Below are 17,058 nucleotides of genomic sequence, written 5' to 3'. Positions count from 1 at the left end.
CAGATGTAACCTCATACAGAGTGTTAATTTTGGTGGTGGCGGCATAGTGGTGGTATGGAGTGGTATTTCTTGGAAAGGAGATACAGAACTTTTGGAGGTGATTGGGTGAATGACAGCTGATATGTACATTAAAAACATTTTAGAAGATCATGTTTTGCCATTTGACAGCCATATAGGATAACAAATTCGTGCTAATGCACCATGACGCCAGTCTTCATATAGGGAGAATAGTGAACACTTTAGTATATTTGCCACCATATTATAGCCCATATCAAAAAATCTGATTATACCATTTATAAGATACTTCAAAACATCACATTAGGAAAAGAAATCCTCTTCCTATGTCAATGGGGGCAGCACAAAAAGTTTTATTTCACACGATAATTTCAAAATAGGCAATATTTTTGTCCGTGAGTATATAAACGATGTACAAATCATACAACAAAATTACGATGTACCTCAAAATTAAAATACCAGTAAAAGCCAGTAATTCAGATTTGTCGATTTTCTCCAAATTACGTATTTTTTATGGGAAATAAGCCACAATTTTACTAAAAAATGAATTTATTAACGTTTCGAAGCCCAAATCGGGTTTCGTTGTCAAAATACAAAATACTATTAAAATAAAACAAACATGTTGTTGCTAAGTAAAAAAATTCTTCTAATAATTTATTTAATCTGACTCATTTATATTGGCAATTTAGACGTATATTATACATTTTAAAGTAGAAGACTTTAAAATGATATCGCCAATATTTATGAGTTGCGTTCCTGGGACGACTTTACTAAAAGATAGTTCATTCGATTACATGAAATCAATCCCAACTCAAGAATATCCGTCGTAAAAAAAATCATAGCATGTGATCTGTCTTTAAAAACACAACCAAATGCAACGATGACAGTAAAATTCTCGCGTTAGAGATTCCATAGTAAATCACGAGGGAAAACCAGGAAAAAACCTCGTGATACTATCCCGACATCGTAAGTATTTGGTCTAACATTTAATCTACCTTCAAAAAACTAATACCAAATTCTGACTTTAATATGTTTAAATTATAAATAATATTAATATTACATAGATATATAATGAGTAATACTAAAATATAAAATTTGTACTAACTCGATATGTTATTGACTTACTAATCGTGGTATTTTCTTTCTATTGACTTCCTCTTTCAGTATGGGTAACCACATCCTACTGCATTCTACCGAGGAATTTGCGACACAATTGGTTTCATTTAGCATAATTAGAGCCGCTTCTTTGATTTTTCTCTTTTTACTATCTGATTCTTTCAGGACTATACTTGAATCTCTCCACTGAACTCTATGTTCATTATCCCATGCGTGTTGACATATCTGAGATCTATCAAATTCTCTGTTTTTAATATAAGACTGATGTTCACTTATTCTAACGTTTAATGGTCTTGATGTTTCACCTAAATAAAATTGTTCGCATTCACAAGGTATTCTATAAATGCAATTCTTTGTTCTTTCTTGTTCATTGTTAGGTTTAGTTTTAGATAGAATAGATCTCAATGTGTTTGTTGTTTTGAATGTTGTCGAAATGTTGAATTTATTTCCTATCGTTTTAAGTTTCTCGGATAGTCCTTTTATATATGGTATTGTTATTTTCCTCGTATTATTTCTTGTGAATGTTGTAGGATCCCGTTCTAAGTTGTTCTGTTCCATTCGATCTAATCTTGTCAATTCCTTATTTATAAACGATAAAGGATAATCATTTTTTAATAAAACAGATGTTAACAATTGTTTTTCTTCTAAAAATGAATTTTCGTTAGAACAAGTAATTTTGGCTCTATCATATAAGGATTTAATGATTCCCTTTTTAACGTTGATGTTGTGATTTGATTTGTAATTAAGATATCTGTTGGTATGTGTTGGTTTTCTATACACTTGAGTCTCATATCCAGTATCCTTCTTTGAGACTAAAACATCGAGGAAAGGCAAAGTGTTATTGTATTCCTTTTCCATTGTAAATTTTATTGTCTCTTCTTGATCGTTTATAATATTCAGGAATGTATCCAACAATTCTGATCTATGAGGCCATATTGAAAACACATCATCTACATATCTCCACCATACTGTGGGTTTTAAATTTTGTTTAGAAATGATATTAGTTTCGAAATCCTCCATAAATATATTAGCCAATAATGGAGATAAAGGAGAGCCCATTGCTAGACCAAAATTTTGTTTATAGAATTCATTATTTAGTTGAAAATAGGTATTATTAGTACATAATGTCAATAACTCCATTATAGCTGATACATTTAGTTTTGTCCTAGTTGTCAATGTATTATCATTTTCTAACTTCATTTGAATTATGTTTAAAGTTTTATCTAATGGCACATTTGTAAATAAACTGTTTATGTCAAAACTTACTAAAATATTATTTGGATTAAATTCAATATTTGTTAATTTGTTTAAAAAATGTTGTGTATTTTTTATAAATGTGTCATTATTATTTGCAAATGGTTTTATAATATTTAATAAAAATTTTGAGAGCTCACTACAAGGAGAATTGATGGTACTACAAATGGGTCTAAGTGGAATATTCGCTTTATGAATTTTCGGTACTCCATAAAAATGTGGTGTCTTACTGTAATGAGGTGTCATTAATTTTCTTTGATAATACGTTAGATCATTTTTAAATTTGAATAAAGTTTTATAAATTTTGTTTTCCAGTGTCTTCGTTGGATCCTTCGTTAATTTGGTATAAGGTCCATTTGTAATTAGAACTGTAATTTTGTCCTCATATTGTATTTTATCCATTATTACAGTTGCATTTCCTTTATCTGCTGGTAGGATTGTTATGGAGTCATCATTTTTTAAAGTTTTTAAAGCTTTCATTTCCTCTTTGCTGATGTTCTGTTCAATTTTATTAGATTTTTCCAATTCAAGTTTACATAGTACCCTATATTGTTCTTTTTCATGATTTGGTAAACACTGGGATATTTTTTCCACTGAGCTAATTATGTCTAATTTAATGGAGAGATTCAAGTATAGTCCTGAAAGAATCAGATAGTAAAAAGAGAAAAATCAAAGAAGCGGCTCTAATTATGCTAAATGAAACCAATTGTGTCGCAAATTCCTCGGTAGAATGCAGTAGGATGTGGTTACCCATACTGAAAGAGGAAGTCAATAGAAAGAAAATACCACGATTAGTAAGTCAATAACATATCGAGTTAGTACAAATTTTATATTTTAGTATTACTTATTATATATCTATGTAATATTAATATTATTTATAATTTAAACATATTAAAGTCAGAATTTGGTATTAGTTTTTTGAAGGTAGATTAAATGTTAGACCAAATACTTACGATGTCGGGATAGTATCACGAGGTTTTTTCCTGGTTTTCCCTCGTGATTTACTATGGAATCTCTAACGCGAGAATTTTACTGTCATCGTTGCATTTGGTTGTCTTTTTAAAGACAGATCACATGCTATGATTTTTTTACGACGGATATTCTTGAGTTGGGATTGATTTCATGTAATCGAATGAACTATCTTTTAGTAAAGTCGTCCCAGGAACGCAACTCATAAATATTGGCGATATCATTTTAAAGTCTTCTACTTTAAAATGTATAATATACATCTAAATTGCCAATATAAATGAGTCAGATTAAATAAATTATTAGAAGAATTTTTTTACTTAGCAACAACATGTTTGTTTTATTTTAATAGTATTTTGTATTTTGACAACGAAACCCGATTTGGGCTTCGAAACTTTAATAAATTCATTTTTTAGTAAAATTGTGGCTTATTTCCCATAAAAAATACGTAATTATAAAAATGCCACAAGGAAATTTCTCCAAATATTTCCTTTACGTCCTTATTTAGTGTGGCAGATAATTATGTCGATTATGTAATTATACGTCGATAATTATAATAGGGGAGGATAGTATGGGTGCCGTATAAGAGGAAAGCATATATCCATAATTCGAAAAAATGTCTCGAATAAAAGTTGCTTATTTTTACGTAAAGAATCCAAATCTGCAATAAAAATTTGGGGCTCCCATTTAAGATTTTAAAATAGCCCGCCACCCCACCTCCGTGGTGGGTCGTGTTTGGTGTCATTCGATAGATTTTAAAAAAATATTGAACACTTATTTTTTAGTTTTTCGATTTGACGTTCATTTCGCGAAATATTTGCTTTTTTTGTGAAACTTTGTGACTCGCCCATTTCCTTACATCGTATCACACAGTTCAGATCGTCAGAAATATACACTCTTTTGCATGTACTAAACTTACCTTATCTTAATCTGACGATTTCGAGTTTTTCTAAGGATAGATTTTTTTTTCGGACCTCCCTTAATGAACTCCCCTGTATCAAGAGCCATTATAAATATGATAGAGGTACATTTACAGGGTACAAGGTTTCTCCCCATGTGATAATCTGACGCGCTCGAGTAACGGCAAAAATCCCCGCTTGGGCTCCCCTACCATTATGTGCATTATATTTTTGCCAACGAGAAATTATATAGAAACCTTTAGTATACCCTATTCCACGAACATACGCCTGTTTTGGATTACTTCGACAACGAATATTTTACTGTGCAAAATAAGAAGAACGAAAGTAAATTGCAAATTACATTGTTGTTTATTGGAATAATTATTAGCGCCATTTACTTTCGTACTTCTTATGTTGCACAGTAAAATATTCGTTGTCGAAGTAATCCAAAACAGGCGTATGTTCGTGGAATGGCCCATATCCTATAGTTATACCAAGACATTTTGTGCCCGCACATATTTAATATTAAGATATTAGTTGCTTTTATTTTTAAAAATATCGGTAGAACCAAATTAATGTTTGATAAAGGATCGTCGTTTTAACAATAAATAATTTTTGAAAAATTTGGTGTGTTATGTGTTTTATTGGCACTGGTTTTCACAACTAACTGGCCAGTCAATTTCATAATGATTTTTTAGACTATAACTTATCACTAACTCAAGGGAGTAATGTGTATTGTGTGTGTTGAGTAAGTGTCTTGTTACTTTGCAAAGTCGACGTCATTGTCTTTGCAAAGAGACGCTAATTGTATCCGAACCTCTGCGGTCTCTCCGGTGAGTACCGACCCCACAAGGACAGAAACTATTTTCATTCATTAATTTATAATAAACGAAAAATTATCTGCCCGGGTGAGATTCGAACTCACGACCATTCGGACCTTTCGTTCCAAAGGTAGGCGCTCTTGCCACTGAGCCACAGAGGGATTTTGAAAAATTTTGAAACACGTAATATTTAATCAAATTTAATGTAATTTAATTAATTCTCACAAAGACCAACAAAAAGATACAATCAATGTCACCATTGAACAAAGACATAATATGATAGATTATGTTATAACCAAAAGGGATATAGGTACATCCATAAAAAATAATAGACGTAAGATGCCGTAACTAGCAGTTGTAGGTAGCAACCGTAGCCTTCTTCTTCTTTAAGTGCCACTTCCGAGGTAAGTCGTCAATCATCATAGCAATTCGGACTTTAGAAGCGGCTGCTCTGAAAAGTTCATTTGATGTACATCCGTACCATTCTCTCAGGTTTCTCTCATCCGTACCATTCAGTCAGCTAGCAGCTAGAGCAATCAGAGCAATCTGTAAGTATCTCTTTCTAGGCGTAATATGTCCGAGATATTCCAATTTTCTTGTTTTGAGCATCCTAACACATCTCTTCCAATAGTGAGATAAATAGAACATGTAGAATTACATTCTGGTTATTGTTATTTATGTATCAAGGGCATAAAATAGATGTTTATACCTTAAGGGCGACAAGATTATAAACTCTAGGGCCTCTGGTCCGAGAGGTATCCGATGTCGTCCAAGGGTATAAACATCTAATAATGCACGTGGTGCATACAAAACTTTATGTCATATCGGTTTATTGCATCAATCATCAATTAAAATTTTAATTTTATTTTATATTAATTAGAAGTAATGTTGTATCGCAGCATGTATTTAGTACCGTTGCTAGGAAAGTGATGTTGGTTAGAAATTTGTTGTTAACGTAAACAAAGTTTTTCTACGTGACATTGTCAAAAAAAAAGTCAGAATGCAAGAAAAATTCGATATTTCTAAAGAAATAATTAAAAAAGCCAAAAAAGCTACTGAGAATCTGTTACCGAAAAAATCCAATGAAACGTACGACAAATAATACTCTAAATTTCAACAATGGATGACAGGAAATAATACTAAATGCGTAAATATTTGATTTTTGTTGTTTCCTATTGCAATAATTTCTTTATGCCGGCGCGGGTATAAAGTATACCATTATGTGGTTCGTAACTAAGTAATAAATACACAATATTAAACCAGTATGACATATGTAATAGTTATTTATGAATCAAGGGCGTAAAATAGGCGTTTATGGACCGCGACGTGTAAGTAAGAGCCCGAGCCGATAGGCGAGGGCTATTAACACGTAAGGTCCATAAACGCTGTTTACGCCCGAAATACATACAATATTTTATGCACGACTGTTTTAATGATCATTTATTAATAAAGATACAAAATTCCTTGCACGATCGTCTTAGTGATTATATTTTTTAATGCTTCTTTCTCTTTCCACCTTTTGCGAGCAATTTATTATAACTACCCTTTCAAAAGTTGCACGAATTTTATAGCTAAATTTATTAAAACTCATCCTGTACAACAATTCACCGAATCCTTTATATTGGTTAGTTAATAAAAAATGTCATATTGAATGAAATATGTGTAAGAAATAATAATGATAGAACAGTAATCTCTATAGCTATGTTCGCGATACCCTAGCAACAAAGTAAATAAGTCAATAATACTAAGTCGCCATTATTTATCATATTGAAAGTTTCATAACACATTTTTTAAGAAGTTCTTTTATAATGGAAACTAGTGACGATGAAACATTTTTCTGGAACACCACCGGAAATTTTTAAAGCATCAGACGATGCAAAATTAAGTTTACTACCCGCTAAATCTAAGAAAATATACGATAAGGTCTACGATGAATTTGTTAGTTGGTGCAAATTGCAGAATGTTAAAGGCGGCAATTACACAGAAAATGTATTTCTTGCGTATTTTCTGGAGAAGTTTCAATGCCGTAAATGTGTTCCAGAAAATGTTTCATCGTCACTAGTTTCCATTATAAAAGAACTGCTTAAAAAATGTGGTTTCACTAACCACACCCGCCATCTAACATTACCGTCCGGCGGGCGATAAAGAAGCCCACGGGCGCTAAAGTGGCACTTTACGCCCGCCAAATGTATACATAATATGGACTTTACCGGCCGGTCGTGCATGTTATTTATGTATTAAGAGCGAAAAGTGATACATTATTGCTTGAGAGTAAGAGTTACCGCGCGACGCGTAGGAGAGCGGTAATTACAAGACAGCAATAATATCACTTTGCGCTTGTAATAGGTACATACAACATTTTTCTACCATCACTTAATAAAATGAAACTACTTTTTTAATCACTAACTTTATCAGTTTGAATATTCAATTTGTTTGTATTGTATGTATGTATGGTTGTTACGGACGACGCGCTTTTATAAGTATGAATGTTCAATGTGTTTTTATTGTATGATGGTATGGTTGCTACGGACGACGCGCGTTTTTAAAACTTTAACGCGCTAGAGCGATAAAGTGACGGTACTCAGTAAACGTCAACTTTTCGTTGCCATGGACAAGCGAAAAAGTCTTCTTTATCAAGTGATTGTAGAAAAATTAATTTATTAAACAAAACATTAAAATTATATAACAATCGAAGTGATAGCAAATCAACTCAATGAAATTATAAGACGAGCAGAAAAATAACAAGGTTTTAGGTCGGGAAGATCATGCACCGACTCCATGTTTATATTACGGTAATGGCAAGAAAAAAAGTGCAAATTAAAGGACGTCATCAACTTATTCTAAGCAAGAGAGATACCTCTAGGAATAATTAAAACGATCGAAAATATCTACCAGAACAAAACAATAAAAGCAAAAGTAGGAAAAGAACTGACTGGCCCAGTTCAAGTTGACAATAGAACCAGACAGGTAGATTCCCTGAGTCCTCTATTGTTTAACCTGATCATGGATAAGATAATGAAAACAAAAGGGACCAAAAAAGGATATTAAATGAGAGGAAAACAATTTAAAATAATTTGCTATGCAGACAACGCAGTAATAATCTCCTAAAGTGTAGATGATTTACAAAATATGCTATATCAATTATTTAATATAACCGTTAGAAAATTGAACATGACAATTTCTTCAAAAAATACAGACTGCATAGCATAACATCAAATGTAAATTAGAATTGGAGGGTCGGATAATATAAGAAGTGATGGAGTTTAAATGTCTAGCATCACATCATCTAGCTACGAAAAGCTTAAAACAGAAGTGGAAGATCAAGGGAGTAGAGCAAACAGAGCCGCAAGTTGCCCGAATGAAACAATATAAACAAATAAAAACATCGAAAAAGAAATGAAAGGCAGAAATTTACAAAACATTCATCAGATTAATAATGACATGCGGGAAACTATGGGACAGAGGTCATTAATCAACCCTGATTTGTCCATTGTTGGACATAGGCGTCCTCCAGATATTTGTACCTTCTTCTATTCTGCGCCTCTTCTATCCAATTCTTTTGAGTTCGTCAGAAGATCTCATTGGATTTTCCTCGGCTTCGCTTGTATGCCCATAGTATACACTACTTTGGACAGAGGTAGAAGTAGAGATATGGTAGAAGACATCAAGGGCGGGTAAGAAATAGAATAGTGGAATGGAACGATCATAGAAGACGAGTGGCAACAAAAAGAGTAGTAAGGACGGCGAGAGACGGTTCCTTAATAGGAAGACGATAAGTGGGAAGACCACGAAAACGATGGAGGCGTCATACTGGAAGCCCATTGAAAAGTAAATAGTCATGTCTACACAAAAAGAAAAAGAAGAAGAAATAATTAAATATTGACGTAAAATTGATCTCGTCTGTTACATATTGTAAACGAGCTATCTAGTTAGTTGTTTTCCCCAGTTTTCTTTGACACTCTAGAGTCTAGACCTTCTCTTTGTCTCCATCTTCTGACCCGTACAAGTGCGTGATTGCGTGGCGTGATGCAAAGTTAATTATGGCCCTTTTTAAAAACTCCATTCTTATATACGTAAAAAAATAATTTAAAAACGTCAACTCCACCACTGTTTTTCTAACAAATGGTAATAGCTACTCCGCGTCTACATCTTGATGGACCTACTGTTAGAAAAAGTGAAAGTATAAAGGCCGTTTGCGGCGGAAAGATGCAAAAGGTTGTACCGCCGCTGAAGAAGAACGCAGCAATGCGGTGAATAGCATACGAATACGTAATTATTAATCATGCAATAGCTCGTTATTCGTGTCTTCTGAGAAAATATTAGATGTTTGACATATATTTAACCGTAGGCTTATTGGTATTGGAGCGGCGACCTAATATTAATGCTAAATAATACAAAGATTTAAAAATCATTAGTAAATAAAAGAAAGAAAAATAAAATTTAACGGTAAATAAGGAAAAGTATAAACTAAAAAATTAATGTAAATAAATAGCAAAACGAAGAATAGATTTAAAACTATCACATGCGCTCCAATAATATATGGAATATATAAAATCCTTTTTGTAATGGTATACAGCCAACTAGAGGAAATTTTTCCTCGTGGATATGGAATATAGTTCCGAATAATGGAATTATAGTTAAGCTTCCAAAAAAAGGGGACGTACAGCTATGTGAAAACTGAAGAGGAATAACGCTGTTATGTTCCATACATAAAATATTAGCATTTATTGTTCATCAAAGAATCAACAATATAATAGACACAACTCTCAGAAAAGAACAAGCGGGTTTCAGAAGGAGAAGATCCTGTATAGACCAAATTTCGACAGCAAGAATCATCATAGACGAAACTATAGAGAAGAACTCAGCCTTGATAATGGCCCTTATAGACTTTGCTAAAGCCTTCGACAGCATAAAACACACAGCCCCGTGGAAAATCTTAAAGCTAAATAAATTACCTCCTGAGATCATTAGAATAATCAAATAAAATAATCAAATAAAATAATCAAATCAAATAATCAAATAATCAAATAAAAATGATGTATCAGCAAACAACATGTCAGGTACTGCATAAAGGGCAAATGACAAATAAAATAACAATAGAAGAAGGTATAAAACAAGGTTGCATACAGTCACCTTTGCTCTTTAATATATATGTCTTAACCATCTACTGGAAAAAACAATTGAAAGAAAAAACGGGATCCCTTGGAACTACCTTCAGAACAAGAAACTAGCAGATATGGAATACGCAGATGATATCTGTCTCGAGACAGATCTGGGTCTTAAAATCAATACGAACAAGACAGTAGAGATGAGAATAGGAATATCTAACTGTGACAAACTATACATCAACCAACAAGAAATAAAACAGGTTCAAGAGTTTTGCTACCTAGGCAGTATAATCAGTACAAAAGGTGTAGCTCAAGCAGATATTAAACAGAGATTACGAAAAGCACAACATTCCTTTGGAACCCTCGCAAATATATGGAGATCAACACAGATTAGCCAAAATACTAAAATAAGGCTATTTAATAGTAACGTGAAAACTGTGCTACTTCATGGAAGTGAAACATGGGTAATAATTGACGGAAATGTAAATAAAATCCAAGTTTTTTGTAAATAGATGTATACGTAACATTCTAAAGGTATATTGGCCCAATACCATAAAAAATGTAGCGCTATGGAGGAAAACCAAACAAGCAGCCATCAGAACAACAATAAAGAGGAAAAGATGGAACTGGCTGGGACACACCCTGAGGAAAGAAAACGCAGATAAGCACTCAAATGGAGTGCAGTAGGACGAAGAAGCAGAGGACGCCCGACCAAAATATGGAGGAGTACCATTGAAGAAAACTACAAAAGTATGAAGAAAACCTGGGGAGAAATAGCAACCATGGCCAGAAATAGAGGGGAATGGAGAAGCTTCGTGGATGCCCTATGCTCCTTCACGGAGTAACAGGATTGGATATGTATATATACATGCGCTCCAATTTAGGATAAAACGTCATAGTGAGACTGAAACACAAAATTTTAGACAGAAGAAATAGGTAATTTATTCCGTGGTATGGTATGGTATGGTACATCGAGGTAGGGCCCACTTGTGATCCTTTAGACAGGAGCGGCAAATCTGAGCTTCTCCTGCCGATGCCACCTCAAACGTCTAATGTTTCAGCAACCCTATGGCCTCACAGAAGTCACAATTCTGTTCTGTTCTCCTTTTGCGACCCACTAAATTTCATTACAATGCTGCCAGTAGTTTCGGCAAAATCTCAAAAAATGTGTAATTTTTTTTTCTTTAACGCCCTGTATCTTAAAAACTTATGTCGATACAGAAATTTTTACTAAGCAAACCCCAATTATTTTTTAATTGCTTACTTGGGCTACCTAGACTAGAGTGTTGCCTTTTTATCCACAAGGAAGAATTTCCTGTAGCTGGCTGCATACCATTAATTACAAGTAAATATAATGAAAAATTTTTCTTGTTAAAAAAATTATTTATTTAAAAAACCCAATGGGCCAAAAATATCACAACAAAACGTTTTCTGGTCTGTAAAATGAGCATCATCAGTGTTACAAGAACATGCTAAGCCACCCAAAAATACCAAGCTTAAAACCTTTTAGAAAAAGATTAAATGTCTAACAAAAAAATTAAAAATTAAAAAATGTCTAAAATTAAAAAAAAATGAAAAGAAAAATAAAAAAAAGAAAGTAAAAAAAAGCGTTTAGCTCAAATTAAAATATATATTAAAAAAACACATTAAAAAAAAATAAAAAAAAACGAAATAAAAAAAAAGCAACACAGTGTGCCTATGTATCTAAAAATAATATTGTAGTATGTACTATGAATCTGTATGAAAAACTGTCTGTTATGAAATAAGAAATTTATGACTATGAATCTGTAATCAATCACAAACAAGTCTGGCTAATTGGCTCTGCCAAAGCCATTTTTCAAAAAAAAATGTCTAACATAAATAAATACATTATTAAATCCAAAGGATGGATATGATCCCTATGGATATGGCTTTAGGGCAACATATGACTCCCACACCTGGTAGGTAGGTTGCTAGGTAGTAATTAGGTCATTACCCTGATAGAGATGAAAGTCAACTGTTATCTTTTTGTTAAACTGTATGTATTTGAGACAAGAAAACTTTAAATAATTTTGGAATTCTTTGTCACTGAATTATGACACGACGTTGGAAATTATCACAGCTGAGTTATAAAACGTATACTATCAAAAATTTTCAGAGCACAGTTAAAATTTTGTGGCATAATCAGTGAACGATTAGTGCGCGATCTACAGTTTCACTTTAATATTTTTTCTGGGACGTTTTTCTTTAATACTTGAACAATCACAGAATTTTCCAAAGGTAAATACTGCAAACAGCAACCGTAAAAATTAGATAGGCTGGTATTTTTGTTGGTCGACTGGTGGGATCATTTTTTTTACCTGCAATTTGACTGAAAAAATGTATTTTCTGAAAGACATGTCAATCCTGCCTTGAATAATATTATTAAAAATGATCAGCAATAGGATAGATACCAGTAGAATTTTCAACAGGTGTCACTATGCATTATGCTTCACTTCTTCGTCTATATTTAGACCAAAATTAATTGTCCACGACATTCAATTGGAAAAAGAGGTAGCATCAAACAGTCTCCTCGGTTACCAAAGTTGCCTCTTCTAGATTTTTTTTCTTAGGACACCTAAAAAGTAAAATCTATGGAACACCACCGTTATCCTTAGAAGATCTATGTAAAACGAATTTTCAACGAATGCCTACGAACCACTACACAAATCCTACAGAATTTGGAAAACTGTTTTGAATAAACCTGTATCATTGTATGGACGCCGGCACCGCTCACGAAAATTTTCCAAAATAGAAAAGTTGTCCGATTCGACATGCATAGAACTCTTAAAAAAATGTCGGGATATGCAATAAAAATTAAATACGCACAGCTATTGTTTATTATTGTCAAGAATGTCCCGATAAACCTGGCCTCTTCTTAGGCAACTGTTTCAGAGAATATCATGTATCAATTAATATAGAAAGACATTACCAAAAAATTAATATTTTCTATACTTTTTTTTATTTTTTACAATTTTTTGTTCCTGGTTTTATGAATAAAATTTTAGTTTAGATCCAAAAAATTGTATTTAATAGTAGGGGAGCAAGTATACTAAATGTGCAGTCACTCGAGCGCTTTGGGGACTTATTGGGTTGTGAAGAGTAGGTCCTAAAACCAAAATAAGTTAAGTAAAGTTTTCCATTTTAGTGGGGACTTTCCATTTTTAATTGAATTTTCCATTTCCAACAATGGTTTTTTCAGATTGTAGCGCCATCTATCCATAATTCAAAAAAAATGTTTCGAATAAAAGTTGCTTATTTTTACGTAAAGAATCCAAATCTGGAATAAAAATTTAGGGCTCCTATTTAAGATTTTAAAGTAACCCTCCGTGAGGGTCGTTTTTGGTACCATTCGATAGATTTTTCAAAAATATTGATTAAGTGTATTTTGCAGTTTTTCAATCTAATGTTTAATTTGCGAAATATCGCGGCATTTGTATGTAAAATTTTAAAATTACCCCCCACCTTTCTCCGTAGGGGTCATGTTTGGTATCATTCGATAGATTTTTGAAAAATATTGAACACGTATTTTTTAGTTTTTCAATCTAACGTTCATTTCGCGAAATATTCGCTTTTTTCTTGTGAAACTTTGGGGCTCACCCATTTCCTTATGCCCAGCTCAAATAGTCAGATTTTTTAAATATACACTCTTTTGCATGTACTTAACTTACCATATCTTAATCTGACAATTTCGAGTATTTTTAAGGATAGATTTTTTTTTCGGGCCCTCCTTAACGAACTCCCCTGTGTTAAGAGCCAATATATGGTAGAGGTACGTCTGCAGGGCACCAGGTTTCTTCCCATATGATAATCTAACGCGCTCGAGTAACTGCAAAAATCCCCGCTTGGGCTCCTCTACTTTACTAAATACACAAAACCAATACAGTGCTGCTGCACTGGTCAGCGGTATGCGTTTAGTTGACGCAGCGAAGGGGTTCTACAACTAATCCTACAACTAATGTATAGAGAATTATAAGGGCTTTCAAACTACATACTATACGTTTAGTTTTGGATTAGATATAAGTCACAGAAGGAAGCGCTAAAATCGGCAACATTGCTTATTTCCCTATCGTTGTTTAATGACGAATGACGGCGGAGGACGAAGCGACGGAGTTAAAATCGGCGAGAATCAGTTGCATTAGCGTGGGAAGTGAGCACCGTCTGGTACTCGACAATGCGCAGTGTTACCATGTATAGGGTGTATATCTAACTTAAAATTAAACATACTGTATTAGTTGGCCTTTCTTTGACCCTTATGACATTAGATTACACATACTTTGACATTAAAAAATATTGAGGTGATTCTTATGCTGGCTTAGGTATGAAAGCAACATAATCGAAAATATCGGAAAAATGTGTCCCCCTTTAATCAAAAATTGACCTGTCGCTGAATGTTTCATAGTTCCTGATAACACATCTGTTTCGTTTTCGCCTGGCCACCCTGTAGGGTTCTACACAACTTCTTCTTAGCCTACAAATACCCCCTAAAGATCTAAAAAATTAAGTTCAAATCATGTTTGCATCTGACATTACTGCAGTATAAACCGAGAGCATTAACAAATCAAGGAATTTAAGTACGGTTATGTAATTGCAAGAATAATAATTTGAAATCATAATGATGAGAACAGAAAGCTGGTTTCCATAAGCTAATAACGTGGGATCAAGACGAGTAATGTTATAGTAATAAATAAATGTTTCCTGAAAATTTTTATCGCGAAAGTATCATCTTCGAAACAAGATGGTAACAGATTGTGATGCTCGATGATTTTGCAAAAATTGTTTATAGAGAAGGTTAGAATACCATTTTATAAATACACCGATTCATAATAATTATATAGCTTGTTTACAATATGTATTTGCATTCACATTTAACTGTATGTAAATAAAATTTAAAAGTTGCGTTATAGTCTAGGCGCCAAATAGAGGTCACCGTGGCATTTTCAATTCTGATTGGATTTCGATCCGAGTGGTCAAAAATTGTTATATATAATCCCAAACCCATTTACCCTAAGGTGTCGGATGTAATGTCTTTAGTTAATTGCATGTACAATTTTTCTCCATTGCTTCTTATTCTTTGCTTGGTTTCTTGCTTGTTTTTTGCTGATTCCTCTTGTCTCTAGGATTGAGGTGACATTATCATCCCATATCCCATATCTTCATTGGCCTGCATCTTGGTGTCTTAAGTTTGTCTTCAGGCTTCCCATACTTTTTTAACTGGTCTTTCTTGATTCATTCTAACCACGTGTCCATACCATCTCAACTGCGCCTCTTCAATTTTCTTAATAATTGGTTAGACCTTAAGATGTTCTCTGACTGTCTTATTTATAATCCTGTCTAACCTAGTTCTTCTCTTCTTCTTCTTTTTGTATAGACATAACTCTGTCTGTTTTTTCAATGTGCCTCTAGTAAGTTGTTGTTCCATCGTTTTTGTGGTCTTCCCACTGATCGTCATCCTATTGGGGAACCGTCTCTCGCTGTCCTGACTATCCCATTTGTTGTCATTCGGCTTATGTGGTCATTCCATTCTATTCTTCTGTTTCTTACCCAGTTATTAATGTTATCCACCTTGCATCTCGGTCGTATATCTGTACTTCTAGCTCTGTCCCATAGAGTGTTACCATCGATTTTTCGAAGCGTTTTCATCTCCGCTGTTTCGAGGAATCTTTTTGTCCTCTCTGTATCGGGTCGTGTTTCTGCCACGTATGTCATTATCTAACCTGGTTATACCCATTATTCTTCCTAGGAACTTCGTTTCTATGCTCTATATTTTCGATCGTGATTTATCAGTAAGCGTCCAACTTTCACTACCAAAAGTTAAAATCGACACAAACACCGTCTTGTATATGGTCACTTTGGCTTTTTGGGATACTTCTTTTTTGGACAAAAACGTACTTTTGATTGCGTGGTATGTACATCCCTGCAGGACTTTCTATTCTCGAACTTCTTTCAGTTTCTTCAGTTCACCAGTTCTATTTGTACTCCCAAATATTTGAAAGTTTCGACTTGTTTAAGTGTATTTCCGTTATTTGTTATCTTAGTTTGTTTTCTATTTTTTCCACATGCCATTACTTTCTTTTTCTCATTACTGATCCTCAAATTTCGTTTAAATAGTGCAGAGTTCCATACTTATAAATTTCAATTGAGTGCTTCCTCATTTATCCCAAATATCACTAGATCGTCAGCGTATGCACACTCTGAGATCCACACTGCTTTTAGATTTCTATGTCTGGCAAAAAATTGTTATAAACAATTATTACTTGTTTATAAAGCTCCTAAACTAAAAGATAAAAAAATTTAAATAAAATTTGTGCCTTAATAAAAAACAAAGAAAATGGCGTTTACCAATCTTAAATCCAATAATTAGAACTTAGGATATTCTAAAATTAGTGCCTAATGCAAATTCCAAAATAAGTATTTTTCGAAGCTTTTTCGATAGTAACTCGGCTTCTACGCATGAAAATAAGCAATAAGAAGTCTCATTTTAAAGCTTAATTCAGACTTGCAAATAAAGTTTGTTAAATTACCTTATCTTTATTTGTGTTAAAATTATACCCGTTTGAAATTATAATTTTCTTGAAAAATTTGTAGATTAATTTGTTTAAAAGGGTTTAAATCAAATTCAAGCAATAAACATTTATACTTTAATTAACATTAATGATAGAAGAGCTCAAAATGAATATTTGCAGCTAAGCAAAAAGTTTGCAGGTTTATTTTTGGCCAAGATATCGATATTTTAATAGCGCGCTCAGAGGCGCAATATCAGTTCACAGCGAAAATCAGTAAAATTTATTCTATGGGTACTTATGATTTGGAAGAGGTTCAGTGACATTTTGGTCTCTGACGGCTGGACTATACATGTTC

The 17,058-nt window shown here is 33.2% G+C and overlaps 1 protein-coding gene across 2 annotated transcripts in view; it reads left to right on the top strand.

The window, feature by feature from the left end:
• Window positions 1-17,058, top strand: part of LOC114326823 (probable serine/threonine-protein kinase clkA) — a 131,114-nt gene that overhangs the window by 94,195 nt on the left and 19,861 nt on the right. The gene's annotated exons all lie outside the window — the stretch shown is intronic.

This window comes from Diabrotica virgifera, chromosome 7, assembly GCF_917563875.1.
Source record: "Diabrotica virgifera virgifera chromosome 7, PGI_DIABVI_V3a".
In the NCBI taxonomy this organism is placed as follows: domain Eukaryota; kingdom Metazoa; phylum Arthropoda; class Insecta; order Coleoptera; family Chrysomelidae; genus Diabrotica; species Diabrotica virgifera.
This window is presented reverse-complemented; position numbering and strand designations above follow the sequence as displayed.